The sequence below is a fragment of the Mesoplodon mirus genome, assembly GCF_964341445.2.
Source record: "Mesoplodon mirus genome assembly, chromosome: 14".
NCBI lineage: Eukaryota > Metazoa > Chordata > Mammalia > Artiodactyla > Ziphiidae > Mesoplodon > Mesoplodon mirus.
The window spans coordinates 50684520-50708639 of record NC_138990.1 but is presented as its reverse complement, the minus strand read 5'-3'; the positions used below and the strand labels follow the sequence as shown (position 1 = coordinate 50708639).

General features: G+C 38.6%; 1 protein-coding gene across 2 annotated transcripts in view; it reads right to left on the bottom strand.

Annotated features, from left to right (window-relative positions):
- Window positions 1-24120, bottom strand: part of TTC27 (tetratricopeptide repeat domain 27) — a 183888-nt gene that overhangs the window by 104698 nt on the left and 55070 nt on the right. The window lies entirely within an intron of this gene.

Below are 24120 nucleotides of genomic sequence, written 5' to 3'. Positions count from 1 at the left end.
CTGAATATGCACATACTGAATCCTAGCCCCAGAGAAAGCTGTGACCAACCATGAGTTCACAGAGTGCAGTAGAAACCACTGAATATGACCACAAATGTAGTGGGGAAAAAGTGAAAGTTTTGGGTGCGTGAAAAGAAGGGCAAAATGTATTATGAGACAATAGGGACTGATTGGTATAATGAACACAACTTAAGCTCTTTGCTGATGACATGGAAACCAATGCTGCCCGAGTGATCATTCACAACAATAACTTTCAGTGAAGATTGCTTCGAAGAAAGGCAAAAGGTTTATTCGTCTGAAAGCTGACTACATCCTTGATTATCTGCTTATTTCTAAAAGTCAGGTATAAAAAACATCCTAGTTAATTAGCGTCCAATTAATCATTCAAAACCTAGCTGCGCACTAGAAGGAGAAGCTCTTGGTATTTTAAAAGTAAGTCAGATCTCTGAGAGCAGGATCTGGGCATCGGTGTTTTTTAAAACACTCCCCAGGTAATTCTAAGGCATAGCCAAAGTTAAGAACTAGTAGGCTAAGCTAATACACGTATTTGTTTTTGGTCATATTCCCTTGTAACTCCAAATTCTCATTAAAAGTTAGCAAGAAGTCTTTCAATGGAGTGTATATAAACTATATCACCGTCCCTGCAACGTCTTACTGTACCATGCCCAGCTCACTTCCATCATTTCTATTACCTGCCTGGCCCCTATAGGTATGTGAATTGTCAACTCCAAATCTTTGCCAACTTTCTTACAATAAAAAGGAGACTGAAGCACCAACAGGTTAGATCACTTGCTCAGTGTCACAGCTTCATTAGAAGCAAAAGCTGATTCTAATACTTGGTCTCGATCCCCAAAACAACATCTTTTATTTTGGAAATTGCACTGGGATGCATGAGCTTCAACCATTTTCATTTTGTAACTGAAACAGAGTTAACATTGAATATTATGTCAGTTTCAAGAGTACTACAGGGCTTCCCTGGTGGTGCAGTGGTTAAGAATCTGCCTGCCAATGCAGGGGACATGGGTTTGAGCCCTGGTCTGGGAAGATCCCACATGCCGCAGAGCAACTAAGCCCATGCGCCACAACTACAGAGCCTGCGCTCTAGAGCCCATGAGCCACAACTACTGAGCCTGCACTCTAGAGCCCGCAAGCCATAACTACTGAGTCCGAGCGCCTGGAGCCTGTGCTCTGCAACAAGAGAAGCCACTGCAATGAGAAGCTCACACACTGCAAGGAAGAGTAGCCCCTGCTCCCCACATCTAGAGAAAGCCCATGCATAGCAATGAAGACCCAACGCAGCCAAAAACTAAAAATTATTTTTAAAAAAAGTACTACATAATGATTTGATATTTGCATACATTATAAAGTGATCACCACAATAAGTCCAGTAACCATCTTTTCCCATACAAAGTTATTACAATATTATTGACCATATTCCTCATGTTGTATATTATCAATATATCCCCATGACTTATTTTATTCTATAACTGGATGTTTGTAACTCTTAATCCCCTTTACCTATTTCGCCCACCCCACCTCACTTTCTGGCAACCACCTGTTTCTACTCTGAATCTGTGAGTCTGTTTTCATCTTGTTTTGTTTATTTGCTTGTTTTGGTATTTAGATTCACCATATAAGTCAGATCGTGCAATCTTTCTCTGTCTGACTTATTTCACTTAGCATAATACCCTCTAGATCCATTCATGTTGTCGCAAATGGCAAGATTTCACTTTGTTACAGCCACAGAACATATTTACATTGTTTTCTTAACACTTTCTCCAAGGAAGTGGATGACAGTACCCAGGAAACACTGGTAGAGTAATGTAAGAAGAGGACTCAGTAAAGAACTTTAGGAAACGGCTCTATTAAATGGAAGTAGAAGAAGAGGAGTAAACAAAGAATATGTAAATAAGGGAGAAGGAGAATCAGAAGAATAAATTCTTACTGAAATGTGTTCATTCATTAATTCACTTGAGTGCCTACTCTGTACAAGGCAGTGTGCACAAGGCCCCAGGGACAAAGTAGCGAGCAAGACAGACAAGGTCCCTGCCCTCAGAGAACTTACATTCTAATGCAATGACTATTAAGTAACCTAATTCTTCTATAACTAAGTTTGCAAATTAAAATACTTTTATCTCCTTGGAATACAGTTATATGGCACTATAAATATATACATGATGAAACAGAAGACATGAAATAAGTAAATCTGCACACTGATTCTACTACCTACAGTGGGTCGCCTGTTTTCTCTTCATTTTATTAAAGGGACTGTCTCGGTACCTCTTGACAGGATGGAAGAGCACTGAGGAAATGGCTCTGTAGAACAGTGGGGATAATCTCCAAGTCAGCCAGAGCTTGATCAGAATCCCAGCTCCACCAAGTGAGGTGATTAGCTGGGTGACCTTGGGAAGCCACCTGACCTCTTAGGATCTCATTTTCCTCCTCTCTAAAACAGAAGTAGTAACTCCCATCTCTCACAAACTTGTGAGGATTAAAGAAACATGAATAAGTTAACACTTAACTAGCCTCTGAGAGTACCTGCTAAAAAGCACATGTGGTCCCCTCTGGGATTTCTCCTGTAATGCCTTCTCTCACCCTCAGCAGGAATGCACCATCCAGAGTGGGCACAGGTGATGGCCCTAACCATCAGCTATCCCCAAAATATGGCACCTGGGCATACTGAGCATTTTAAGCTGAAGGAGTCTGAGAAAACAGCTGAAGCAGGAAGATCACTCTGACCTTCCCACTGCCCTTTTCTCCTGAAACAGGTCATAAAACTCTCACATGAGAGGTGCCTTCCCTATACCCAGAGGAAAGGTGCATCCTTATCTCTGAAGACAAAAGGACCCTGAGAAGAATCCCAACAAGCAGGCCTTACTAAATTTCTCCCAGTTTACTACCCTTACCTTTGAACTATCATACTCCTCCACGACTGCCCACACTTCATCAAACCTAGCACTAAAATACTCAGGTTGAACTGTTTCATCAGGTCTTCATTTCCTTATGAAGGCTCCTGTGTTACACAAAATCTCTATTAAGAAATGTGTGCACTTTTTTCCCATTAATCTGTCTTTGTCAGTTTAATTTTCAGACCCAGTCTGGAACCCTAAGAGCGTGGAGGAAAACTCTGTCTTCCCCCACAGTCCCCAGCCACACGGTCACTTCACACCAATAACATCATGCCACATGGGCCAGCACAGGCCGTGGGCTTGTCAGTTAAAGCCCAGCTTTAAAAGGTTTGCATACCAAAGCGAGGAGATATTTTCCTCAGAAAACTACCAACTCAGACTGTTTTCTATGCTGGCATGAGAACAAGAGTTTGAGACTTTTATGTGAAGCTCAAGCAAAACATTCTCACTAAACGCTGAAAGTAAAATGCAATCTGAAAAACAGACATTTGAAAAGCTTTAAAGAAGGAACTGACTGGATAATGATATCACTGAAGAATGCATTTATCTTATATTTGTTTGGCTGGGAGATATACAGAATTGGGAAAGTCTTTCTAAGAGGAGGTAACTGCAGATAGGCTGTGTTTAATATATCTTACAAAACACTGCTGCCCACAAAGTAAAAATCATCAGAATATGAGACATTAGGTAAAGAAAAAGAAAATTAAACAGGATATATATGCTTTAATGCTCTAAATAGTTGAAGAAAGTTCATTTTATTGCTGAATAATATTTCACTGCAATATACAATTTATTTAACCACTATCCTGCTAATGGGCATTTAGGTAGTTTCCAATCTGGGGCTACTACAAATCTGCTGTGAACATTCTAGATGTGCTATCAGAATGTGCCATCAGTTTAGGTGACCATGTACAAGTGTTTCTGTTGGACATATACTTAGGAGTGAAATTGCTAGGTCAGAGTATTTAGCTTTCAGGAATACATCCAATCTTCTAAAAGGTTTTCCACTTTACACTCTTATTAGAAACATTAGAGTCCTTGTTACTTCACAACCTTGCAACACTCAATATTGTCTATTTTTTACATTTTAGCCATTCTGGTGGGTATTTAGTAGTATTCCGTTATGGTTAATTTTCACTTCTCTAACGAATTTGCATTTCTCTACTGGTTAATAAAGTTGTGCACCTTTTTATATGTTAATGCCCATTTTAATGCCTCTCTTTTAAATCCCTACTGAAGTCCTTTGCCTGCTGTTTTCTGTTGGGTTGTCAAAAATTTTCTTGGGCTTCGCTGGTGGCACAGTGGTTAAGAATCCACCTGCCAATGCAGGGGACACAAGTTTGAGCCCTGGTCTGGGAAGATCCCACATGCCATGGAGCAACTAAGCCGTGTGCCACAACTACTGAGCCTGTGCTCTAGAGCCCACGAGCCACAACTACTGAAGGCCAGGCACCACAACTACTGAAGCCCGCACACCTAGAGCCCATGCTCTGCATCAAGAGAAGCCACCACAATGAGAAGCCCGTGCACTGCAACGAAGAGTAGCCCCCTCTCAACGCAACTAGATAAAGCCCACATGCAGCAACGAAGACCCAATGCAGCCAAAAATAAATAAATAAAATAAATAAATTAAAAAAAATCTTTTCTTGATAATTTGTTAAATATTCTTTATATTTTCTGAACACAAGCTCCCCTGTCTTTTTGTTGGAAGAGGGTAACATATTCTTCTTATTATTTGACAAATACACAACACATACTTGTGCTGGTAAGGCACTGGTCTAAGCGCTTTACAAATATTAACAGTATCTTCTGAAATTTAAAGTGTTTAATATTACTAGTCAACCAGTTTATTGTTTTTTGTTTTATGGTTAGAGCTTTATTGTCCTTTTTGATCGTCCTAAGGTCTCAAAGATGTTCTCCTGTATTTTTCCTCTAAAAACTTTACAGTTTTGCTTTCTACTTCCACATATTCAATTTGGAATTGATTTTTTGTATATCTAGTATGATATAGGGGTTAAGATAGCTTTTTTCCATATGGATATAAATCATCTAGTACCATGTATTGAAAAGCCTACCCTTTCCCCACTGCACTGCAACGCCAGATTTGACATAAGTCAGATGAACTGTGTATGTATGGCTCTGTTTTTGGACTCTCTATCTGTTCCACTAGTTAGTCTGTATTTCCTCGTGTCAAAATGTCTTAATTCAGTGTTCCTCAAACTTTCAAGTGCATAAGAATAATCTAGAGATTGTTAAAACACAGACTCCTTGGCCCCAACCCCAGAGATTCTGATTCAACAGGGTGTGAAGTGGAGCCGGAGAAATTCCATTTCTAACAAGCTCCCAGGTGATGCTGATGCTGCCAGTCCAAGAACCACAATATGCTAAGCTCTGCCTTAATTGATATAGTTTTATAATAAGTCTTGGTATCTGCCAGTGGAAGTACTCCAATTCTATTCTTCATGACTGGCTTCGCTATTCTTAGCCTTTCACATTTCCATATGAATTTTAAAGTCAGCTTGAGTTCCACAAGACCAGAAAAAACAACAGCAACGGCAACAACAAAAATCAAGCGCTGGAATTTTGTTACGGATTGCATTGACAACGTAGGTTAATTTGAGGAGACCTGAAACTTTAAAATACTGAGCCCCCCACGCACATAGCATATTCCTCTGTTTAGGTCATTAATTGCTCTTAATAGTGTTCTGTAGATTTTAGCACAGAGGGCTTGTAAATCCTTTGACAGATTCACTCCTAGGAATGTGATGTTTTTTAACATTATTGCAGGTGCTATCTTTTCCCCCTCTTTTTAATTTTTTTTAATTATGGTAAGATACATACATACATACATAAAATGTACCCTCTTGACCATTTTTAACTGTACAGTTTACTTATGCAACCAATCTCTAGAATTCTTCTCATCCTGCAACTGAAACTCTATACCCATTAAACAACAACTCCCCACTCCACCCCAAGGCAACAACCACCATGCTCCTCTCTGGTTTGTTTGCTTGCTTTTTGTTTTGGGTTTGTTTCTTTTTTTGGGGGGGGGCCGTGTTTTTTTGGGCATCTCATGTAGAATTTTAGTTCCCCGACCAGGGATCGAATCCATGCCCTCTGCAGTGGAAGTGCAGAGTCTTAACCACTGGACTGCCAGGGAAGTCCCCACTATGCTACTTTTTCTTTCTATGAATTTGATTACTCTAGGTACCTCATATAAATAAGTGGAAACAGGCAGTTGCAAATGCTATCTTTTTAAAGTTCATTTATTTTTACCTGGAGTCTATTAAGTAAAGCAATTTGATGAAATGTTGGCTCACTAAACTGAGTACTGGCTAAAACTCCAGTAAAAACAGACACTTAAGAAAGAAATTTGGGAGAGTTTCAAGATGGCAGAAGAGTAAGATGTGGAGATCACCTTCCTCCCCACAAATACATCAGAAATACATCTGCATGTGGAACAACTCCTACAGAACACATACTGAATGCTGGCAGAAGAACTCAGACCTCCCAAAAGGCAAGAAACTCCCCACATACCTGGGTAGGGCAAAAGAAAAAAGAAAAAACAGAGACAAAAGAATAGGGACAGGACCTGCACCAGTGGGAGGGAGCTGTGAAGGAGGAAAGGTTTCCACACACTAGGAAAGCCCTTCACTGGCAGAGACGGAGACAGGGGTGGTGGGGGGTGAACCTTCGGAGCCACAGAGGAGACCACAGCAACAGGGGTGCGGAGGGCAAAGCAGAGAGATTCCAGCACAGAGGATCGGTGCCAACCAGCACTCACTAGCCCCAGAGGCTTGTCTGCTCACCTGCTGGGGCGGGTGGGGGCTGGGAGCTGAGGCTCTGGTTTCAGAGGTCGGATCCCAGGGAGAGGACTGGGATTGGCTGCGTGATCACAGCCTGAAGGGGGCTAGTGAGCCACAGCTAGCTGGGAGGGAGTCCGAGAAAAAGTCTGGAGCTGCCGAAGAGGCAAGAGACCATTGTTTTGGGGTGCACGAGAAGAGGGGATTCAGAGCACCACCTAAATGAGCTCCAGAGACGGGTGCGAGCCGTGGCTATCAGAGCAGAACCCAGAGACGGGCATGAAATGCTAAGGCTTCTACTGTGGGCACCAAAAAGCTTGTGTGCAAGCACAGGTCACTATCCACACCTCCCCTCCCAGGAGCCTGTGCAGCTCGCCACTGCCAGAGTCATGTGATCCAGGGACAACTTCCCCGGGAGAACACACGGCGCGCCTCAGGCTGCTGCAACGTTACTCTGGCCTCTGCCACTGCAGGCTCGCCCAGCATTCCGTACCCTCCCTCCCCCGGCCTGAGTGAGCCAGAGTCCCCTAATAAGCTGATACTTTAACCCTGCCCTGTCTGAGCTGGGGAAGAGACGACATCAGGCGACCTACACACAGAGGCAGAGCCAAATCCAAAGCTGAACCTCAGGAGCTGTGCAAACAAAGAAGAGAAAGGGAAATCTCTCCCAGCGGCCTCAGGAGCATCAGATTAAATCTCAACAATCAACTTGATGTACCCTGCATCTGTGGAATACCTGAATAGACAATGAATCATCCCAAATTGAGGCGGTAGACTTTGGGAGCAACGATATACACATATTTTTCTTTTTGTCTTTTTGTGCGTGTGCATGTGTATGCTTCTGTGTGTGATTTTGTCTGTATAGCTTTGTTTTTACCATTTGTCCTAGGGTTCTGTCTGTCCGTTTTCTCTTCATTTTTTTTAGTATACTTTTTAGTGCTTGCTATCATCGGTGGATTTGTTTTTTGGTTTGGTTGCTCTTTCTTTTTTTTAAATTACCTTGTAAATTTTTTAAATTTTTATTATTTCTTATTTTAATAACTTTATTTTATTTATTTTTCATTCTTTCTTTCTTCCTTTTCTCCCTTTTATTTTGAGCCTTGTGGATGACAGGGTCTTGGTGCTCTGGTCGGGCATCAGGCCTGTGCCTCTGAGGTGGGAGAGCCGAGTTCAGGACATTGGTCCATCAGAGACCTCCCACCTCCACATAATATCAAACAGTGAAAATCTCTCAGAGATCGCCATCTCAATGCCAACACCCAGCTCCACTCAACAACCAGCAAGCTACAGTGCTGGACAACCCATGCCAAACAACTAGCAAGACAGGAACACAACCCCACCCACTAGCAGAAAGGTTACCTAAAATCATAATAAGGTCACAGACACCCCAAAACACACCACCGGACGTGGTCCTGCCCAACAGAAAGACAAGATCCAGCCTCATCCACCAGAACACAGGCATCAGTCCCCTCCACCAGGAAGCCTACACAATCCACTGAACCAACCTTAGCCACTGAAGGCAGACAACAAAAACAACGGGAACTACGAACCCGCAGCCTGCAAAAAGGAGACCCCCAACACAGTAAGTTAAGCAAAATAAGAAGACAGAGAAACACATAGCAGATGAAGGAGCAAGGTAAAAACCCACCAGACCAAACAAATGAAGAGGAAATAGGCAGTCTACCTGAAAAAGAATTCAGAAAACTGATAGTAAAGATGATCCAAAATCTTGGAAATAGAATGGAGTAAATTCAAGAAACATTTAACAAGGACCAAGAAGAACTAAAGCACAAACAATGATGAACAACACAATAAATGAAATTAAAAATCTCTACAAGGAATCAATACCAGAATAACTGAGGCAGAAGAACGGATAAGTGACCTGGAAGATAAAATAGTGGAAATAACTACCACAGAGCAGAATAAAGAAAAAAGAATGAAAAGAATTGAGGACGGTCTCAGAGATCTCTGGGACAACATTAAACATACCAACATTCAAATTATTGGGGTCCCAGAAGAAGAAGAGAAAAAGAAAGGGACTGAGAAAATATTTGAAGAGATTATAGTTTAAAACTTCCCTAATACGGGAAAGGAAATAGTTGATCAAGTCCAGGAAGTGCAGAGAGTCCCATACAGGATAAATCCAAGAAGAAACATGCCAAGGCACATATTAATCAAACTATCAAAAATTAAATACAAACAAAAAATAGTAAGAGCACCAAGGGAAAACCAACAAATAACATACAAGGGAATCCCTTGTATGTAAGAGCTGATCTTTCAGCAGAAACTCTGCAAGCCAGAAGGCAGTGGCAGGACATATTTAAAGTGATGAAAGGGAAAAACCTACAACCAAGATTACTCTACTCAGCAAGGATTTCATTCAGATTTGATGGAGAAATTAAAACCTTTACAGACAAGCAAAAGCTAAGAGAGTTCAGCACCACCAAACCAGCTTTACACCAAATGCTAAAAGAACTTCTCTAGGCAGGAATCACAAGAGAAGGAAAAGACTACAATAACAAACCAAAAACAATTAAGAAAATGGTAATAGGAACATACATATCGATAATTACCTTAAATGTAAATGGATTAAATGCTCCAACCAAAAGATATAGACTGGCTGAATGGATACAAAAACAAGACCCATATGTATGCTGTCTACAAGAGACCCACTTCAGACCTACGGACACATACAGACATAAAAGGAGGGGATGGAAAAAGATATTCCATGCAAATGGAAATCAAAAGAAAGCTGGAGTAGCAATTCTCATATCACACAAAAAAGACTTTAAAACAAAGACTATTACAAGAGACAAAGAAGGACACTACATAATGATCAAGGGATCAATCCAAGATATAACAATTGTAAATATTAATGCACCCAACAGAGGAACACCTCAATACATAAGGCAAATGCTAACAGCCATAAAAGTGGAAATAGACAGTAACACAGTTATAGTAGGGGACTTTAACACCCCATTTTCACAATGGACAGATCATGCAAAATGAAAATAAATAAGGAAACACAAGCTTTAAATGATACATTATACAAGATGGACTTCATTGATATTTATAGGACATTCCACCCAGAAACAACAGGATACACTTTCTTCTCAAGTGCTCATGGAACGTTCTCCATGATAGATGGTATCTTGGGTCACAAATCAATCCTTGGTAAATTTAAGAAAACTGAAATCATATGAAGTATCTTTTCCGACCACAGTGCTATGAGAGTAGATATCAATTACAGGAAAAAATCTGTAAAAAATACAAACACATGGAGGCTAAACAATACACTACTTAATAACCAAGAGAACACTGAAGAAATCAAAGAGGAAATCAAAAAATACCTAGAAACAAATGACAATGAAAACACGATCACCCAAAACCTATGGGATGCAGCAAAAGGAATTCTAAGAGGGAAGTTTATAGCTATAGAAGCCTACCTCAAGAAACAAGAAACATGTCAAATAAACAACTTAACCTCATACCTAAGAAATTAGAGAAAGAAAAACAAAAAACCCCCAGAGTTAACAGAAGGAAAGAAATCATAAAGATCAGATCAGAAATAAATGAAAAAGAAATGAAGAAAACAATAGCAAAGATCCATAAAACTAAAAGCTGGTTCTTTGAGAAGATAAACAAAATTGATAAACCATTAGTCAGACACATCAAGACAAAAAGGAAGAAGCCTCTCATCAATAGAATAAGAAATGAAAAAGGAGAAGTAACAACTGACACTGCAGAAATACAAAGGATCATAAGAGATTACTATAAGCAACTCTATGCCAATAAAATGGACAACGTGGAAGAAATGGACAAATGCTTATAAAAGCACAACCTTCCGAGACTGAACCATGAAGAAATAGGAAGCATAAACAGACCAATCACAAGCACTGAAATTGAGACTGTGAATAAAAACCTTCCAACAAACAAAAGCCCAGGACCAGATGGCTTCACAGGCGAATTTTATCAAACATTTAGAGAAGAGCTAACACCTATCCTTCTCAAACTCTTCCAAAATATAGCAGAGGGAGAATCACTCCCAAACCCATTCTACGAGGCCACCATTCCCCTGATACCAAAAGCAGACAAAGATGTCCCAAGAAAAGAAAACTACAGGCCAATATCACTGATGAACATAGATGCAAAAATCCTCAACAAAATACTAGCAAACAGAATCCAACAGCACATTAAAAGGATCATACACCATGATCAAGTGGGGTTTATCCCAGGAATGCAAGGATTCCTCAATACAGGCAAATCAATCAATGTGATACACCATATTAACAAATTGAAGAATAAGAACCATATGATCGTCTCAATAGATGCAGAAAAAGCTTTAGACAAATTCAACACCCATTTATGGTAAAAACCCTCCAGAACATAGGCCTAGAGGGAACTTACCTCAACATAATAAAGGTCATATATGACAAACCCACAGCCAACATCATCCTCAATGGTGAAAAACTGAAACCATTTCCACTAAGATCAGGAACAACACAAGGTTGCCCACTCTCACCACTATTATTGAACATAGTGTTGGAAGTTTTAGCCACAGCAATCACAGAAGAAAAAGAAATAAAAAGACTCCAAATCGGAAAAGAAGTAAAGCTGTCACTGTTTGCAGATGACATGATACTATACATAGAGAATCCTAAAGATGCTACCAGAAAACTACTAGAGCTAATCAATGAATTTGGTAAAGTAGTGGGGTACAAAATTAATGCACAGAAGTCTCTTGCATTCCTATACACTAGTGATGAAAAATCTGAAAGAGAAATTAAGGAAACACTCCCATTTACCATTGCAATAAAAAGAATAAAATACCTAGGAATAAACCTACCTAAGGAGACAAATGACCTGTATGCAGAAAACTATAAGACATGGAAGAAAGAAATTAAAGATGATACCAACAGATGGAGAGATATACCATGTTCTTGGATTGGAAGAATCAACATTGTAAAAATGATTATACTACCCAAAGCAATTTACAGATTCAATGCAATCCCTATTAAAAAATACCAATGGCATTTTTCACAGAACTAAAACAAAAAATTGCACAATTTGTATGGAAACACAAAAGACCCTGAATAGCCAAAGCAATCTTCTCAAAGAAAAACAGAGCTGGAGGAATCAGGCTCCCTGACTTCAGACTATACTACAAAGCTACAGTAATCAATACAGTATGGTACTGGCACAAAAACAGTAATATAGATCAATGGAACAGAATAGAAAGCCCAGAGATAAACCCACGCACATATGGTCACCTTATTTTTGATAAAGGAGGGAAGAATATATAATGGAGAAAAGACAGCCTCTTCAATAAGTGGTGCTGGGAAAACTGGACAGCTACATGTAAAAGAATGAAATTAGAACACTCCCTAACACTACGCAGAAAAATAAACTCAAAATGGATGAAAGACCTAAATGTAAGGCCAGACACTATAAAACTCTTAGAGGAAAACATAGGCAGAACACTCTATGACACAAATCACAGCAAGTTCCTTTTTGACCCACCGACTAGAGAAATGGAAATAAAAACAAAAATTAACAAATGGGACCTAATGAAACTCAAAAGCTTTTGCACAGCAAAGGAAACCATAAACAAGATGAAAAGACAACCATCAGAATGGGAGAAAATATTTGCAAATGAAGCAACTGACAAAGGATTAATCTCCAAAATTTACAAGCAGCTCATGCAGTATAGTATCAAAAAAACAAGCAACCCAGTCCAAAAATGGGCAGAAGACCTAAATAGACATTTCTCCAAAGAAGATATACAGATTGCCAACAAAAACGTGAAAGGATGCACAACATCACTAATCATTAGAGAAATGCAAATCAAAACTACAATGAGGTATCACCTAACACCAGTCAGAATGGCCATCATCAAAAAATCTACAAACAATAAAGGCTGGAGAGGGTGTGGAGAAAAGGGAACCCTCTTGCACTGTTGGTGGGAATGTAAATTGATACAGCCACTATGGAGAACAGTATGGAGGTTCCTTAAAAAACTAAAAATCGAACTACCATACGACCCAGCAATCCCACTACTGGGCATGTACCCTGAGAAAACCATAATTCAAAAATAATCATGTATCACAACATTCACTGCAGCTCTATTAACAATATCAGGACATGGAAGCAACCTAACTGTCCATCGACAGATGAACTGATAAATAAGATGTGGCACATAGATAGAATGGAATATTACTCAGTCTTAAAAAGAAACGAAATTGAGTTATTTGTAGTTCGGTGGATGGACCTAGAGTCTGTCATACAGAGTGAAGTAAGTCAGAAAGAGAAAAACAAATACCGTATGCTAACACATATATATGGAATCTTAAAAAAAAAAAGGTCATGAAGAACCTAAGGGCAGGATGGGAATAAAGACATAGACCTACTAGAGAATGGACTTGAGGACACGGGGAGGGGGAAGGGTAAGCTGGGACAAAGTGAGAGAGTGGCATGGACATATATACACTACCAAACGTAAAACAGATAGCTAGTGGGAAGCAGCCGCATAGCACAGGGAGATCAGCTCAGTGCTTTGTGACCACCTAGAGGGGTGGGATAGGGATGGTGGTAGGGAGACGCAAGAGGGAGGCGATATGGGGATGTATGTACATGTATAGCTGATTCACTGTTATAAAGCAGAAACTAACACACCATTGTAAAGCAATTATAGTCCAATAAAGATGTTAAGAAAAAAAAAAGAAAGAAAAAAAGAAATTTGGTGTGTTCAACTAGCAGCAATTTGAGAATTAGGACAATTGCTACAGAACACTGTGCCATTTGCAACCATATACTTGTACGTGAAATGGAATTTCCACCATTTTCACATACCAGGGCAGAGGCCAGAAACCCCCTAAAAGTAAGTGGTAACATTTGTGTGTCTCTTTTTAAGAAAAGTTCTCTCATATCTCAAATCTCATTAACCAGAACCGCTGAAAGGTTACTCACTGAGTCAGCAGGCTTCTACAAATGTATCATTTTTCATACACACTTTAACATTTCTATTGTTGTTGTGAAAATTGAAATAAACTCTTTTATTTATAGTTAGAATATATTATAAGTTAAAGAATCAATCCACTTCAGCAATTGTTGATAAGGAGTGTAACCAGATACCTTGAGAGCAAAAGGGAGACAGCTCTGCACGCCTCAGTAGGAGTTTCTCACTAAACTATGCCACCTGAGCTGATGCTTGGGCTCAGACCAGAAAGGGAGCTGTAATCATCTGTTGATGACATCAGAGGAAATGCCAGTAACTACTTGAAAAAGTCAGTGAATACCACTTTAACTTACATTAAAAAGTAAATTTTAATATTATGACACACTATACACAAGGCATGATTTTACTTAGCTAACAATTTCCCACCATATGCAACATTACCCTCATTTCCAGATAAGTGCAAAGAAAATTATGTACCACCATCAAAGAGGATCTGGAGTGTTGTTTCTATTAAAAATAAATTTCCTTTCATTCTTATCATTATACATTTCAAATACTCTTCTTCCAGAGGTCACTAGGACCCTTTACATGACAGACAGCCAGTCTGTTCCTTTAAATATGAAGGAACTTTCACATAGTTGATTTTTCTACACATAAATCAAGGAAACTCAGAGCTCTCCTGTGGATGCATAGTTGTTTGGCTACACTAAAGGCAAATCAAACAACACCCACCCAGGTCAGGCTGACCTTATAAAAGTAAGGAACAAAGAAATATTATAAAAAACCAAAACTATTCCCCCTTCTTAACGAACTGTTTAAAAGAGCATTCGTTGTTAAAATCAGTACCAAATAACTTTAAGTTCCAAATGTAGTCTATAAACCATTCCCAGTAGAACAGCAGTCCAAATGCCCTGTCCTTGCTCTCTAGACCATTTAAAATCTGTCTCAAAGCTATTTTTCCCCAAGTCTTACTACTGCCTTAAACAAACCTTCCAACACAGCCAGATGAACCCAGTGCAGCTCACACATGGCCATGTCCTTGCCTTCGCTGGTGTTATCACTCCATCTAGATCCCATCTGTCTTTCAAGGCCCCTCTAATCCTCCCTTAGTGAACAAAGCCTTCTTTGACTGCTCTGTTCTAAATATTTTCTTCTTTTCTAAGCAGTTAGGGGATTTATTTATCTGTTCTATCAGTTTGTAGTTTAAATTGCCTGGTACTGCTAATTACATTTTCATAAGTTTATCTGATCTTGGCTAAATTAAAAATTCCATGAAGGCAAGTCTTATGTTTTATACCTTTATTTCTTCCACAGTATCTAGCAGCATGCTTGGCAAATCCTGAGATTCTGGATCTCCTGCTATTACAACGCGCTCAAAGTTCTTTTCTCCACTCTGCAAATTTTCACATAGAAAGCAGACACCAGAGAGATCAAGCTGATGGTCATTTGGTTGCCTCAAAAAAGAAAGATCGCCTGCATTCTGGAGATGCCAGTTCATCAGCAGTATCAGATGCACCTTTCACATGGTCATGAAAAGCAGACCTATTTAAAGCATACAAATTATTTTTGAACTGGATTTTTCATCCTTTAACACCATGTGAATTCGTAATGTCAAAAGGCCTAACACCTTTAGCTTCAGTGATGGCCAAAAGCCGAAGCACAAAGCCATGAGTCTGAGTAAGACTCCTCAATATCAAATGTATCAACATCTTAGCTATAAGCCCCATATATTTCTCCTATCTGGGGACTGGAAGCTCCACTAAGGAGCTTTCCTTTCTTAAGGCTTTTTCCTTCACCTTACATTAATGCTCTCCATTATCACCAGCCTAATAAACAGCAAGATTCACTTTAAAAGTAAAATGTACACAATGATGTCAGTGTCGTTTATTCCTTAAAATCGTTTATCAAATAACATGTAAATTATTTTGCTCTTGCCCAAAATGCTTTTCAGATTTTTTTATTATTTGATATACAAAGAAGATTAAAAGTAACTAAAATGCAAGTTATAAAGTATAATATAAGCACCTGTGAATCTGGGACTGGTTTTTTTGTTGTTGTTTTTGCTGTACCTTGTGACATGTGGGAATCTTACTTCCCCAGCAAGGGATCAAACCCACGTCCCCCGCATTGGAAGCGTGGAGTCTCAACCACTGGACTGCCAGGGAAGTCCCTGGGACTGGTTTTTTTAACCTATCATTACCTTTATAAAACTCATGCGTGTTGTTACTTATAGCTATAGTTCATTTATTTTCACTTCACTGTTGTATAATATTTCATACTTGTGATATAAGATATCACAGTTTATTTATCCCTTCTCCTGTCAACAAACATTTTGGCTGTTTACAGTTTGTTTGCCATTACAAACACTGCTATTGTTAAACATTCTTATACACATCCACTGATGCACATGCACGAGTTTCTTAGGTGTACTTCTAAGACTGGAATTTCTAGAACACCTGTTATACACAACTTCTTGGTGTTTTGGGACATCTCTCTGATGTGGATAAACATGGATTACATTTTTTTTTAATTCTGCTTTTTAATTTCAAGTTATTCCTAGAAGTTACATTTTCTCTCCCAAATCATGAACATCTAATAACTAACATAAGTTGCTAGGTTATCTTTGTGATTATACCCTATATTTCTTTAAACGTTTCACACATAGCCGTTATGTATTATGAATGAGAAAACTGCAATTCATCCTTTAACCTGCTGTTTGTTGACTCTCAACCACAGTGGCTTGCCTTCTCTTCTGTTTATTGATCTTTAATTATGAGCTCACTGCTCAATTTTTAATTTGGGTTTAGGAGATGTTTTCCTCTAGAGAGACTGGTTTCTGCTGCCACAGCCAAGCAGCACCATGCATTCACAATCACTTCAGACTTGCCTGCTTCAGTCTTAGCTCAGTGGAAAGTTCTGAAAGTGCTATTACTTCAGGTAGCTCCATCCCTCACGGCTGCCTGCCGAGGCCTCGGCTCCCTGCCTCTCATTGCTGGCCCTGACCCCAGCTGCTGGCTTCTCTGAGTGTCTATGCACATACGTACGTGTTTAAGTCAGGTCTGAAGACTCCTTAGACACCTTTCTTACCTCTTGTGAGATTAACAGTGTCTTAACACCGTGAAAGCCTCTGCTCTCTGGTCCACGAGTCCCCCTTCTTCCTTTTATTTTAAGCCACGTCTTTAAATTTCATAGCTCCTCCCTATTTCCTTTGCTGCTAAAGACAATATGGGGCAAGACAAGGTTGAAACCCAGTAAGAGACACAGGGAGACCAACCGAAGTTTAAAGGTAGCCCGAGTATGCTCCAGAGAGCCTGCGTATATCTTCAACCCAAAATAAGGATGGTTATCTAGCAATGAGGCAATGATGGACTTTGCTCATTTTCCATGTAGTTTTGTGCCAGACGTCTTTCAACTTTTTATTTTCAAATTTATTTTCTTCTTCAGAAAAGTTTCGAGAATAATACAAAGAATTCCCGTACACCCTTCACCCAAGTGTTAATATTTTGCCACACAACCAATAGTTTGATCTGCAGGCCCAATACAGATTCTACTAAAGATGGCATTTACAGATTTAAAATAATTAAATTCTACTAATTAACTACTTTTACATCCATTAACACAAGAAGTTACCTGAAATCATAAATTAGTACCTCACTTTATTTTATTGTATACACAAGTTTCCTGCCCTGTGCACTCCTAAGGTTTACATTCATCCTATCTTTCTGTTTGTTGTTTCTGTTGACTCTCAATCATGAGAGGGAAACAATTCAATTCAATAAACATTTTAATATTGACAACCTGTGTTGGATGCTAAGGGTCAAAGGGACCCCCAGTTGGAGATCTATACAGTAGATCCATCCACTCAATTTTAGGGTTTCTTTTAAACACAAGTTTCCAAAAAATATTTGGGTAAAACTAGCTTGATTTTGCCTTGAAAAAGAAGTAAGCTTCATACTGAATGTGAACACTGAGCAATTTCCCATTGGGCATTTGTTCTTCTCCTTCTACATTCTTTCCATTTAACACTTTAGGTAGGTAGAGTATTTCTGTTGTACTTCAGAAATTGATGATAAGGACTAATCTACACGGAAACCGAAATCTACTTTGACAAACTAATCCATCTTAAATATTACAGCTCTAAATAACATATATGCATTTTCCCTTTTAGTTATTCTTAGTGACTTTAATGAAGTATATGATAGATGCAATAAAATAAACCCATATTTAGTATAGTGTTTGATCTGTTTCGACAAATGTATACACCACAAACATCAAGATATACAAAATTTCTATCAGCCACAAAAATTCCCTTGTTTCCTTGCACCTCTTTGCAATCAATCTGTGATCTATTTTCTGTGATTATGATTTAGTTTTGCCTATTCTAGAACTCTAATGAAAAGGAATCATACAATCTGGCTTCTTTAACTCAAAATCATGCTTTTCAGATTTCATCCACATTGTTGCATGTATCAATACTTCCTTTTATTGCTGAGTATTATTTCTTTAGATGGATATACTACAATTTATCATTTACTTGTTGATGGACATTTGCACTGTTTCCAGTTTTAAGCTATTACGCATTAAACAACTATGAACATTTGTGTAAGTCTTTGTGGAGCCACATACTTTCATTTCACATAGACAAATACCTAGAGGTGGAATTGATGATTAACTGTATGAGAAAATGTCAAACTGTGTTCTAAAGTGGTTGTGCCATTTTATGTCACATTACATTTACAATGTATGAGAATTCCAACTACTCTGTATGGTAATATACCTTTTAAGTGATGTACAGTGGTATATTGTTGCGGTTTTAATTTGCATTTTCCCAATGACTAGTGATATTAACAATCTTTCATTCTCTTAGTGGGCATTCATATAACCTAATGTCATCAGGTAGTTTATTTTGTTTGTTTTTTTGTATTTTGTCCATAGTTTGTAATTTTTATCTGCAGACAGATGGGTCCAAAGAGCTTACTTGGCCATCACAGAAGCAAAAGTATTCCAAATAAATTTCAGAATCATCTTGTCAATTTCTGCAAAAAAAAAAAAAAGAGAAGGGGGTTCTCCTGGATTCTGATTGCTATTGGATTTAAATTATAGCTCAATTTTGGGAGAACTGTCAGCTCAACAATATTAAGCCTTCCAATCCATGAGCATGGTAAGTCTCTCCATTTATTCAGATCTTCAATTTCTTAAAGCAATATTTGTCATTTTCAGTGTACGGGTCTTACACTTTAGTCAAATTCATCACTAAACATTTGGGTTTTTTTATGCTATTGTAAGTAGTTTTAAAATTACTTTCCCAATTATTCACTGCTAGTATATATAAACATAACTGACTTTTTTATATTGACCTTGTATTCTCAGACCTTGCTTATTAGTTCCAGTAGCTTTCATGTCTATTCTTTATAGAGTTTCCCTATGTAAAGAATTGTGCTGTCTATGCAAAACGATAATCTTCTATCTTCCTTTCCAATCTGCACTCCCTTTGTATCTTCTTAATGTCTTATTGCACTAGCTGGGATTTCCAGTTCAATGAAGAATAGAAGTGCCACTTTCCTGATCTTAGAGGAAAAACTAGTTTTTCATCAATAATGATTTTAACTCTGATTTTTCATAGATACCCTTTATCAGGTTGATATTCTCTTCTATTCATAGTTTACTAAGTTTTTACAATGAAAGGGTGTTGAATTTTTTCAAATGCTAAAATAAATAAATATAATGAGATAATCATTCAGTTTTTCTCCTTTACTACATTAATAAGATGAATTGCAATGACTGTTTAACGTTAAACCAATTTTGCATTCCTGAGATAAACACTATTTGGTCATAACTTACTATCCTTTTTATATACTGCTGTTTCATATATTTATTTTGCCCCAGATTTGTGGTTGTTTACAATGAGAGTTCAAATGCAGTACCAGTTACTCAAACATGGCTAGAAATAAACCCACAAATAAGCATTAACCTTAAGCCATGGTTAACTGTGAAGAAAGAAATCTAGCAGTTACCAAAGTAGATGATGGTAGGAAAAGAGTCATGTAAGATCCCACAAATCCTATTACTCATTATTCTTTCTCTGTCTATTCTTGAAGTAAGATATATACAAGTAACCTAGTTCAACTCCAATCAAAAAAAATATTTTTAAGCCTCTGTTTAATAACAGTTAACCCACAAACTGAAACAAAACATACCCATCTCCTGCTTCTTTAAAAGTTACCAAGTTATGACCCAGATATAGCTACAAGGCTCATGATCCGAATGCCTGTTAAATTAAAATGCATGAGTAACATCTGGGGAGACAAGTATTCAAACCAGAAAGAAAATCAAAATCCTGGGTTATCCTGCTTAATATAGACATGTCAACATGTAATGCGAGGACAAACTATCAGAAGTATCATGACTATCTCACAGTTATACTGCCCTATCTTAAAAAATTAAAATTAAGAAATAAGTATGCCCTAGAAGAAAAAAAGGTACCATTTTTCTCTTCAAAAATGGTTAGCAAACTATTTTAATTCCATAGTTAAGTATTTATTAAGTAGTCTTAAAATTAATAGCAGAAAGAGAAAATACATACAATATAATGTGTAACTTTCAAAGGTTTTTTTCCATTTTTCATTTGCAGAGACCTTGGGGCTTCAGGCAGACAGTCAGAAGGCAGGCTGCCAGTACCAATTCACACTTAAGCAGAACTTTTGCCAATGAAAACTGAAACACCTGTATGAATTAACTAAATTGTTCCCATTTTCAACAATGAAAGGAAATTAAAGGCATTACTGAATGTCACTGACTTGGCTCATCTGAAAGGAAATAACGTAGACAACACAGCTAATTTTAAATTATTAAGCCAATACAACATAAATGGCTCTCTAGAACAATGTGGGTTATTTTTACTATGACTCATTCAGTTTTCCTGAAATGTGAGGAAAGAATATCTCAGGAAGAGCATTACATAATAACAATGTTAAAAAGGTAAAGTATTCTTCTTGGGAAAATCTTCTGCCATTGCTGAATTAAAACTTTCTCCCAACATATCTCACATATATTTCAACATGCTACACCAACATGGAAACACTGGCAAAAATTCTTCCAAGAAAGAGATTTCACCATTAGTTTAGTAAACTTTAGGATAGCACATGAAAACTGAACGAAATTCAGGACCAATAAGCCATTCATTTGTTCAGTAAGTATACATCAAATGTTCAATAACTGTGATTCCTGTCCCTCCAAGTGCTCACAATACTCTGGTAGGGGACTGAGATTTCTATGGGACTTGCTCTTCTATCAACAGAGGAAGACACCTCACAGCCTCAAGAGTTCACAACTCCAGACCCTGGCCACCATGCCACAGCCAGAGCATGGAAACGTATGCTCAGGAAGGAAGAGGATGCTGCTTCTTTCCTCTCTACTCCCTTCTCTTCCACATCTAAAGCCAATTCCAAACCAGCCTTATCCACTTAGGAAGTCCTATTCCTTGAAAACAGTAGCGCGCTCCTACAAACCAGCAACCAGATAAGCTGACTCATTCCTGAATGCTATGGGGGCACCAGGCTCTATCTACCCACTCTGAAGTATTTTCACATACATTCTGTAATTTGATCCTCAAAACAAGTTTTCAGTGCCAAGGGAGGGACACACCACTCCTTCCCTCATTTTACTGAAGAGGAAGATGAAATAAGTCGTTATCCTAAGGATACACTAGGTAGTACACTGGGTGGTAGTACTACCTATATTATGGAACTAAGTGGAGCAATGCAGCACCTTGCTGCAGGACAGAAATAAATCCTGTTTCTGGTTCTAGTGTACTTCATTCATTCCCGCATTTTGCATACTTTTCTTGAGCAACAACTGTGAGAAAAGCATTGAAGCACTGCAGTAGGCCTTGTAGAAGACCCAGAGAAGAACAGAGACCAGTGCCTAAAACTGGAAGTTTATAGTCTTATGGGGAAGATAAGACATACACATAAATAATTACAATACTGTAAGCCCAAATATGATCCTTGTTAAAAGAGAGTTCAGAAGCAGGGTAGCACTTAAACGTGGTCCCTCTTGCCTCAAACACTCCTCTGGAGTTATATAGGATATAAATAAAGGATATTTATGTACAGGACATACAGTTATATAGGATATAAATTTTAGTGAAATTCTTCATTGAAACCAGGGGCCACTTCTAATTCACCTTATTACCCACTTCAGAATCATGCACAAAGAAGGGATAAGAGGAAGGACTGAATGACAAAAGGAAGAGGTGATTTGGGTTTTTCTGGTGTATTACGTATGCTTCCTTTGGGATAAGAAATGGAATGGGTGGTGCACAGCCCAAAGTATGCTTGGGGCTCCTCAAAGCCCTCCTCATTATAAGTTCCTTGCCTTACTTCTTACCAATTAAACATTTACTTGGCATTAACAAACTCATCTCTTTAGAAGAGTTAGGCCCGGCACTATAAAGCACTGTCACTGAACAGCTTTCCTCAAAAAAGAGATCAGTCCTCAGGTCAGTGCTGACTTGTAAGAGAGCTGGAGGAGGAGAGCAGAAAAATTATGTATTATAAAGCCCTGGGGGAAAGTATGAAACCTGACTTTACGACCTTCATTGCAAGTTAGGAGGGATGAGTCACCTACCATCACAGGTTACCAAAGTTAATTACTTCAGAAACACCTCACTGTACAGAGGAACAAGAACAGGAAAAGAAAAAAGAAAGAAAGAGAGGAAGAGAAAACAATCAGAAAAGAAATAAGAAAAGGTTAAAGAATACACCCCACCCACAAAAAACACTAAAAAAAAAAGTTAACTGCTTGAATGTAAATAGAGTGTTTTAATGTCATTTCAGGATAACTGTGGATAATCTATATTCCACAATAATCTGTTTATGAAACCAAACCCAAGAAGGCATTACTGCTGACCACTGTCCCCGTGAGAGGACAGCAGGAACACTTCCTATCATATGCTGCATCCTGTTTAGCTCAGTCATCAGAAGAAACACAAGCATCCTGGTCATCATTTATCATCTAGATACTAGGTGACTGTCCCCATCCAGCTCTGTACTTCCCTACACTGACTCAAGCTCCCCATCATTCCAGACCCTCCATGTCCTTTCCTGTGCCTCACATCAGGAAGACCCATGTTCAACATCACCTTCCCATTGAGATCTTCCCCCACCTTCTTGTCTAAAACAGCCATCCCCAACCCATTCTTATTCCCTTATACTGTTTTATATTTACACTAAGCACTTCTATTAAATATCTATTTCTTTTTTTGTCTACTGTGTTATTTCCCTCACAAGAGTGTAAAGTGATGTAAACTCCAAGAGGGAAAAGACTGTTTACTGCTGTATCTCCAATAACCAGCACAATGCCTGGTAGATATGAAGTATTCAATCGATATTAGCTGAATGAATAAATGGGAGGTACGTAACAATTTTTAAAATATATCTTTTAGGGCTTCCCTGGTGGCGCAGTGGTTGACAGTCCGCCTGCCGATGCAGGGGACACGGGTTCGTGCCCCGATCCCGGAAGATCCCACATGCCGCGGAGCGGCTGGGCCCGCGAGCCATGGCCGCGGAGCCTGTGTGTCCGGAGCCTGTGCTCCACAACGGGAGAGGCCACAGCAGTGAGAGGCCCGCGTACCAGAAAAAAAAAAAAAAAAAAAAAAAAAAAATATATATATATATATATCTTTTAAAAAATGTTTAACACTTTTCTTGTCAAATTCCCTATAGCATATGTAATGACTAATTAGGGACATTCTACATATTTACCTAAACACTCATATGCTATAATGAAAAACAGCAGATTTCTAAGAATACTTAAGTGAGAAAATAAAACAGGCACCCAGAAGACCCAGAAGATTAACATCCAACCAGTTCCAAAACTGTATGTAGAAAATAGTAACTTGCAAAATTTATTTTACAGTACAAAGTAAGCTAGCTTTCATTTCTACCAGATAAAAGTGCTTTATTTTTGCCTTATCTGAAAAATAACAAAGGAAGAAAACACCAGAATTCTAACTTGATCCCTAACTATGATAACAAAGATGCCTTTGAAAAAATGATGTATCTTAAGCAACTTATGTTCATTAAAGACGTGTGTATCTTCTTCTTATCCATAAAGCTAAAAAGATACTGACTGACCTCTTGCTCTCTGACTTTCCTCTTCTAGAAAAGCCTTCTTTGATCATGAATCCTCAAGTATCTATTACTTTATCTTTCCTTTTCACTGCTGCCATTCTTCTCTAACTGTGGTCTTCATCTATCATCTTTATTTTCTTACACCCCATTCCCTCCTTAATTCTCTGTAGCAAGGTGACTACCCAGCTATTCCACTGAAACTGTCATAGAGATAAGCAACGCAAAACATCAAAGCCTCAGCCTTTCCTCCAGACTGCTCTCCACTGCTGAACACTGACAAGTACCCCTGGCTCTTGACACTGCCTCCTGCCTCAGCCTCC